Source organism: Camelus dromedarius, chromosome 25 (assembly GCF_036321535.1).
Source record: "Camelus dromedarius isolate mCamDro1 chromosome 25, mCamDro1.pat, whole genome shotgun sequence".
In the NCBI taxonomy this organism is placed as follows: Eukaryota; Metazoa; Chordata; class Mammalia; order Artiodactyla; family Camelidae; genus Camelus; species Camelus dromedarius.
Window position 1 is genome coordinate 20,013,173 of NC_087460.1, and position 7,496 is coordinate 20,020,668.

Here is a 7,496-nt window from a genome sequence, read left to right on the forward strand (position 1 = left end):
ATTGCATAATATGTTATTAATAACATTTCATTTTATTTTTCAGGATTTTCCTCATTGTCTAATGAGCATTCATTATTTTTTTATAATGAGGAAAATGTTGATTCAAACAAAACACAGCATGTTTCAGCACGCCCTGACTCTTCTTTTAAGATGTGTGATGCAATAGGTTGGCCTCTTGTGGCTTTTACAGAAACCTGTAGGTTGTGTTCCTCCCAACACCTAAGAGTTTTACCTCATGTAATGAATATTTGATCCTTGTCTTTTTTAAAGGGGGGCAAGTTAACACTTAAAACTGATTGAATTACATACAGAGTAATTCACAAGTTTTGGCCAGGAAGACAACATTTCTGTACTGTGTGGTTAATCAAAGCAACTTATTTAGAAGGCTTATTTGGGAAACAATCTGTTTTAAATTAAATATTGGGAGAGAAAAGCCCCTCACCCTCTTAGGTTTATTGCTTGGAGGTGTGCTAATTAAACTAACAGAAGACAGATTAACAGGAGGGAAGGCACTCAAAATTTTTTTTTTTATGTGCATAGGCGCTCAAAGAAACTCACCCTATATACCCTTTCAATGAAACAGAGGGGTTTTGGACTTCAAAGGACACAAAATTGTAGGGAAGTGCAACTAATGGAAGACGGGCTATTTTAGCAAGAATTCGCTTATGCAAATTCATCTTGGAGTTGGCTCCCGGTGTTTGGTAAGAGTCACTCTTTTCTCCCTGTTGGTTTGGCGGGTGGGAGTGATTCTTAATGCCTTTGGCTCAAAGTAACACTTATGCTGACGTGGCATGTTTTGGGGTGGCGTTATCTGATTCCTTTCAAAGTGTTGTCCTACAAAATACAACGGCCAGTTATTTTACCAGCATAATGGGCTTATTTGAGAATAACAATTTGAGACAAGCAAGCTACAGCAAACACCATAGGCAAGACCAATTAGCAAAGGAAAGTTACTTTATAGAGAAAAAAAAAAAAGGCAGTTGGGAGGGACTGTTTTGAACAAAAGTCCATTGGAGGAAAGTGAGAGTCAGAGTGGCCCAGCGTTTCCCATGGGCTGGGCTTCTTGCTGGGCAAGCAGACATCTTCCTGTTGAGGTCTGTAGTCGACACTTCCTGTTGGGGTTTGTTACTGATGACAAGGGGTAGTGGTCCAGGGCTCCCCATTCTGGCCTCTTCACTCCATTTTAAATGAGGTTTCCTTTATTCTGTTCCACAAGACAAAAATAAGTAAAGTCAAAATACCCATGGTGTAAAAAAAAAAAATCACCATTCTGTACACAAAATTCATTGCTGTGCAGAGTTTCTGCTCTGATACAGAGGTTATAAACAGTAACTCTCATTTGCAGATGCTGACTGGTATGTATAAAATAGATGAAAAAGTTTATACTGTATATAGCACAGAGAAATATATTCAGTATCTTATAGTAGCTTATGGTGAAGGGGAATATGAGAATGAATTTATGTATGTTCATGTGTGGCTGATGGGTTGTGCTGTACACCAGAAACTGACACGACATTGTAAACTGACCATACCACAACTAAAAAAAAGAAAAAGTTGAAGCAACAAAATCATAAAAAGACACAAATTAAAAATCTATGGAAAATATTAATGGAGAAAATTTTAAAAACCTTTTCCTTTGAAAGCTAGTAAACTAGGCAAGCCTTTAGAAAGTTTGTTCAAGATAGATATATACATATATAGATGAATGTGTTATTCATATAATCGAATATAATACAAAAACTAGACAGAGATGCAGGCCTACATGTGTCAATATACAGAAATTATAAAAACATAAGTTAAGGAAAAGAATAAACTTGCTGAATGATTAAGAAAAAAATAAATAGTTGTGGTAGCTCACAGAGAAAAAAATGTGACAATGAATATACACATGTTCATGTATAACTGAAAAATTGTGCTCTACACTGGAATTTGACACAACATTGTAAAATGATTATAAATCAATAAAAAATGTTAATAAATAAGTAAATTAATAAATAAGTAAATAAATAAATAAACAGTAAGTAATTTAATTTAATTTTAATTTTTTCATAAAATAGTGTTGTAGTAAAGATCAAAAGAGATAAGGCACATTTAGCAAAATGTCTGGCACAGCGCAAACCATGAATACTGCAACTATAATTTCATGTTCTCTTCAGAGGATGCTTATTCTCTGAGTGTACTGACTCCTGGCATCAGGCAGAGTTTTTGACGAGAGAAGCAGAAACACTATGAATAATTGAATAAGGAATTTATTATAGGCATTAGACCTTAGACAATTATGGTAGCCGGCTGAGAAGTCTACACAAGGCCGTTGGCTCCGTGGTGTGTAGATCCTGAAGTCATCCAGGCTGGTAATCAGGGAAGCTGGATGTAAAGAAGGGAAGGGCAAGAACCAGAATCCATGACATAAACTAGAAACCACAAGGATAAGCCATGATGTTGGGTGAACTGCAGGAGATGTTGGTGCCCTTCACCAGGAAACTCCCCAAGCATTTGGCCCAGGACTAGGAAAAGCTGAAGGAGATACAATGTGTGCTTGAGGAACTATGGATTGGGTACCACTATACCCCTACAAGATGTGTTAGCAGATCAGTGGTAAGATGTGCTCACTATGAAAATGCCTGGCATCCTATACTGACTTTCAGTATGAAAAAAAATGAGAGCTGCTTCACTTAGACCTCCCAAAACTTGCTCCTACTTCTGTGGCCAACTGTAACCCAGAACCTTGCAGGGAAAGAAATTCTGGGAAAGTGAGTTTGAATTTGGCTAAGCTGACATGGTACAAAGACATGATACTACTTGTCTTGTTAATGATCCCGCCTACTTTAATCTGAAATTGAAAACTTGGAGGGAAAAACACACTGTAGCATTCAGCATTCTAACTTTTATTTTGAAATTCGGGGACTTCTAACAGCAAAAACGGTTATCTTCTCTGTTCTATTTAATGAAATTGTAGTTAAGAAAACAAAGATCATTTACTTCAAAACATGTAGTTTTGAATGAATGATGTATCACATCACACAATTTGTTTAGCAAAGGACTGTCAAACTTATGCAGATTTGGCCTCTGGAAGAGGGTTGGGTCCAGGAAACCTGACTGGGTTGTGTCAGCTTGTCTAGCTTGATTGCCTCTTTGTTTGGTTCTCAACTAGCCCCTATCCACAGATGGCTTTAATTATGGACACCTAAAGCAGTTTCAAAGAAGTCAGAGTAAGGCAGGTGAAATTCCCAAACAAGCCCATCACATTTATGAGGTTTGCTTCCACTGAACACGGCAGAACAGTGGTAGGGTCTGGAGTGCTCCTGCAATGGGTAAAATATGTGCAGGGGTGGGAGATGATTTTTAGGAAGTTCAATCTGGAGGCAGAAAAATGCTAGCTACTTTCATCAAAAATAAGGTCTGAACAGCACCCAAGACTGTGAGGTTAAATGTAAGTACCAAGGTTAAGTCAACCATTGCTACCATTACCCAAACAAGGTGGATGGGCTGTTGGTATTGGGTCAAATGAGGGGATATAATCAATAGGTCCCTGGTGTTCATTACGCTGTTGTTAAGATTCCTGGAGCTTCTCCTGATTTTCTATATACAAGTAGAAAGAAAAGTTTATGATAATTAGGCAGTCCAAGGGTAGTGAGTCTAATTACGGCAAGGATTCAGATGTGTCAATTAGTTAAGATCATTCAAAGGGGCAGCCAGTACAGAAAGTTAGCAATCCATTGTCTACAACATCCTGTGAGTCCAAGAACCCTTCTAAGTTACACTTTGGCAATTAGCCAGTTAAAGTGATGAAGAGCGTCCATTCTCTGAAGGGAAAGAGACTTTCCATTTTGTATGTTGATGTCATAATGAACATAATGCACTTTGGTCTAACAAAAGTGGAGTTTATCCTTTGAGAAGTTATGTCCCTCATTTGCTAATGCTGTCAGTACATGGAGGGAATCAATTCTTCAAGGCTTTCTATCTGGAGAGCGTAACAGAAGACCCACACGTTATACTGGAGTTTCCCCATCTCTGAGTCTTAAAAGATGAACTAGTTGGTAGAGATCAGAGATTCCATACTATAAATTTCTAAGATGACTAAATTCTTCAATGAATTCTTCTCTTTCCTTGGGAGGATTTAGAAAGTTCTTAACTACATTATGCAAACCTGATCTTGACCAAGGTTTAAAGCCATCAAGCCAGTAAGCTTGGCAATCATCTTTACCTATGCTACATGACATTGATGAGGCACATTATTGAGTGAGATGGATATGTTTGTTTTGGTCTGGTTTTAGTATTATTTTTTCTTGTGAAAGGGATATATTTAAGAAGGTGCAGTGGAAGAAAGGGATGGTACAGGAAAAAGAGGCTGAGCAGAGTAAGGGGAAGGAGGGAGTCGAGGTACCAGGGTCAAGAAGGAAAGTCAAGCTAGTGTTGGATCAGGAGAGAAAGAGATTCTAAGGTTGGATTTTAGATCCTCCACATTTTTATTAGCCTTTCGTGGGGAATCATTAATGGCAGGAATTTTAGAATTTTTCTTTTAGAGGGCTCTTCATGTTACTGCCGGACTCAATGGGCCCATTGCTTGGGGTGCATAGCCAACAGACATGCCAAGTACTTTCGATCAAAGCAGAAACATTCATCACTTGTGACAAGTAAAGAGACAGGGAGCTATCTCTCAAAGCATTGTCTCTGTGAACAGCAAGATCAGGGAATTTTTAAGCTAAGGGCACATGCATCTTCATGAAAGAGTGAGTGTGATCTTCCACGTGGAGATGGATTTCCAGCTGTGCTTCCGCAGTGCAACAGCATGCTCAGATATACCTTGCATGTTCAAAAAATGGTGGCAACCCCCACCCTTAGGGCAGAGGTTTCCGCCTTAAAATGGGGCAAAGGTTACTCTAGGTTGACGAAATCCAGGCACATAGTTGAGTGAAGTCATGAGGGTCAGCCCAGGTCAGCATCATCAGTCCTTAGGCTCCACTTAGTCTGGTGGTTGAGTGCTCCAGGGGGGTTGGGGCCTGCAAAACAGCTCTGGAATGTACTTCAGGCTGATCTTTACCTTTGAAACAGAACTAGGAGTCTTTGTAGCTAATTTACTGTATCCACTATGGTTAATGTTCCTGCCTGATAATAGCATTCTTTTTTTTTTTTTAACTTTTTTAAAATTGAAATATAGTCAGTTTACAACATTGTGTCAATTTCTGGTGTACAGCAAAATGCTGCAGTCATACATGAATATACATATATTCCTTTTCATATTCTTTTTCATTATAGGTTACTACAAGGTGTAGAATACAGTTTCCTGTGCTATAGAGTATAAACTTGTTTATCTATTTTGTATATATTAGTCAGTATCCGCAAATCTCGAACTCCCAATTTATCCCTTCTCACTACCTTCCCCTCTGGTAACCATAAGTTTGTTTTCTATGTCTGTGAGTCTGTTTCTGTTTTATAAATAAGTTCTTTTGTCTTTTATTATTATTATTATTATTATTTTAGATTCCACATATGGGTGATATCATATGGTATTTTTCTTTCTCTTTCTGGCTTACTTCACTTAGAATGACATTCTCCAGGGCCAGTCATGTTGCTGCAAATGGCTTTTTTTCTTTTTTTATGGCTGAGTAGTATTCCATTGTATAAATATACCTCAGCTACTTAATCCAGTCATCTGTTGATGGATATCTAGGTTGTTTCCATGTCTTGGCTATTGCAAATAGTGCTGCTATGAACATTGGGGTGAGGGTGTCTTTTTGAATTAGGGTTCCCTCTGGATATATGCCCAGGACTGGGATTGCTGGATCATATGATAAGTCTATTTTTAGTCTTTTGAGAAATCTCCATATTGTTTTCCACAATGGCTGCACCAAACTGCATTCCTACCAACAGCAAAGGAGGGTTCCCTTTTCTCCACAGCCTCTCCAGCATTTATTGTTTGTGAACTTTTGAATGATGGCCATTCTGACAGGTGTGAGGTGATACCTCATTATAGTTTTGATTTGCATTTCTCTGATAATTAGTGATAATTGAGCATTTTTTCTTGTGCCTATTGGCCATTTGTGTCTTTACTGGAGAATTGCTTGTTTAGTTCTTCTGCCCATTTGTTCTTTTTAAAATCATGAATTACTAAGAACTATTCTTTGTCCCACAGGAAGACCTAGGAAGGCATAGTTTACCTTTCGCCCAATCATCACACTCTGGTTTTTAACTTAAGCTTGCACAGCGCATGTTATAGGTTCTTTCATTGCCTGGTTTTCTACTTCTGCAGGATATGATATAGTCTATTTTAAACCCATCCCTTCCTTACTACTGTCTCACTAACAATGCCCACTTAAAAATGTTGATGATTGAATTTTTGGAATTTTTCAGCCATTTGTGTCTACTGTAGAAAGCAAATGGATTATTTTATTCATATTCCAAGTTCCCCAGAATAACCACTCAAGTTCTAATGTGTCCTTCCAGAGCTTCCAATATTTAGTGCTATTTGCCCCCACAACTTTGAGCCCATATTCAAGTGACAAGAGGAAACAAGAATAAGTGGGCCAGGAAAGCATCTTGGAACTATGAGCCCAGTTCATCTGTGAGAACCTGGAATAGTGAAAAAAATCAAATCAAGAGCCTTGTACCACAGACAATTAAAAAGAAAAAAGGTTTATGCAGCTCTTCAACAGAGAGAGCAGGTCAGAAGCAGGCTGACTCAACCAGTCAGTTCTTGCAACTTGAAGGGACATGAAAAGGGGCCTCAGGCATGTTCTGTTCTCCTTGATGTGGCACAGGGCCCCAGAGGGTCCAGTCCTGACTGAAACTAAGGCACAATTTTAGAAAATGGATCAAAATATTGTTAGCCTAGGCCTTTATTAGAGAATGCTGGGCATGAGTAGTCTGACATGTGAAAGGATGGCACCTTAGCAGGAAGGGTCTGTTGAAGTTTGGCCCATTTAGGGAATAGATGGCCAAAGATGGGTCCTTGGGAAAGAGAGGAATAATTCTTGTGGGTTGGTAGCCATTGTCAAGAGGAACGGGGCGGGGGGTGATAGGCAAGGGCTATGGTCATGTGCAAGAAGGCGTGAGGGGGAACCACTGTGGGTGTTAGGCAGTTTAGATAGAAATGAGCACTGGTTAGGGGGAGAGGAAGGGGAAAGGAACAACCCAGAAAATAACAGCATCTCTGCATTGGGGAAAAGGGACTCCAGAAAATTTTATTTTCTCTAAATGAGGGCCAGCAAAAGAAGCCAGTTAAATCAAAATGCTACAGCTGCACGTAAGAGAAGGACCCAGCATAACTTGACCCAATGGACCTGCCCAAAAGGGGATGGGCACGCCAGAGCACAATGAGCCTGAGCTGTCAATCAACCTGAGCACAAGGACCCTGAGCTGCCGATCAGCCTGATCACTCAGAGATCCTGAGTCGTTAATCAATCAATCAATCAATCAATCACAAAAACGCCCCCAAGCCAGGCTATAAGACAGAAAAACAAAGGAGCAGCGCCATTTTTACTCTTGGGTTGGCCCAC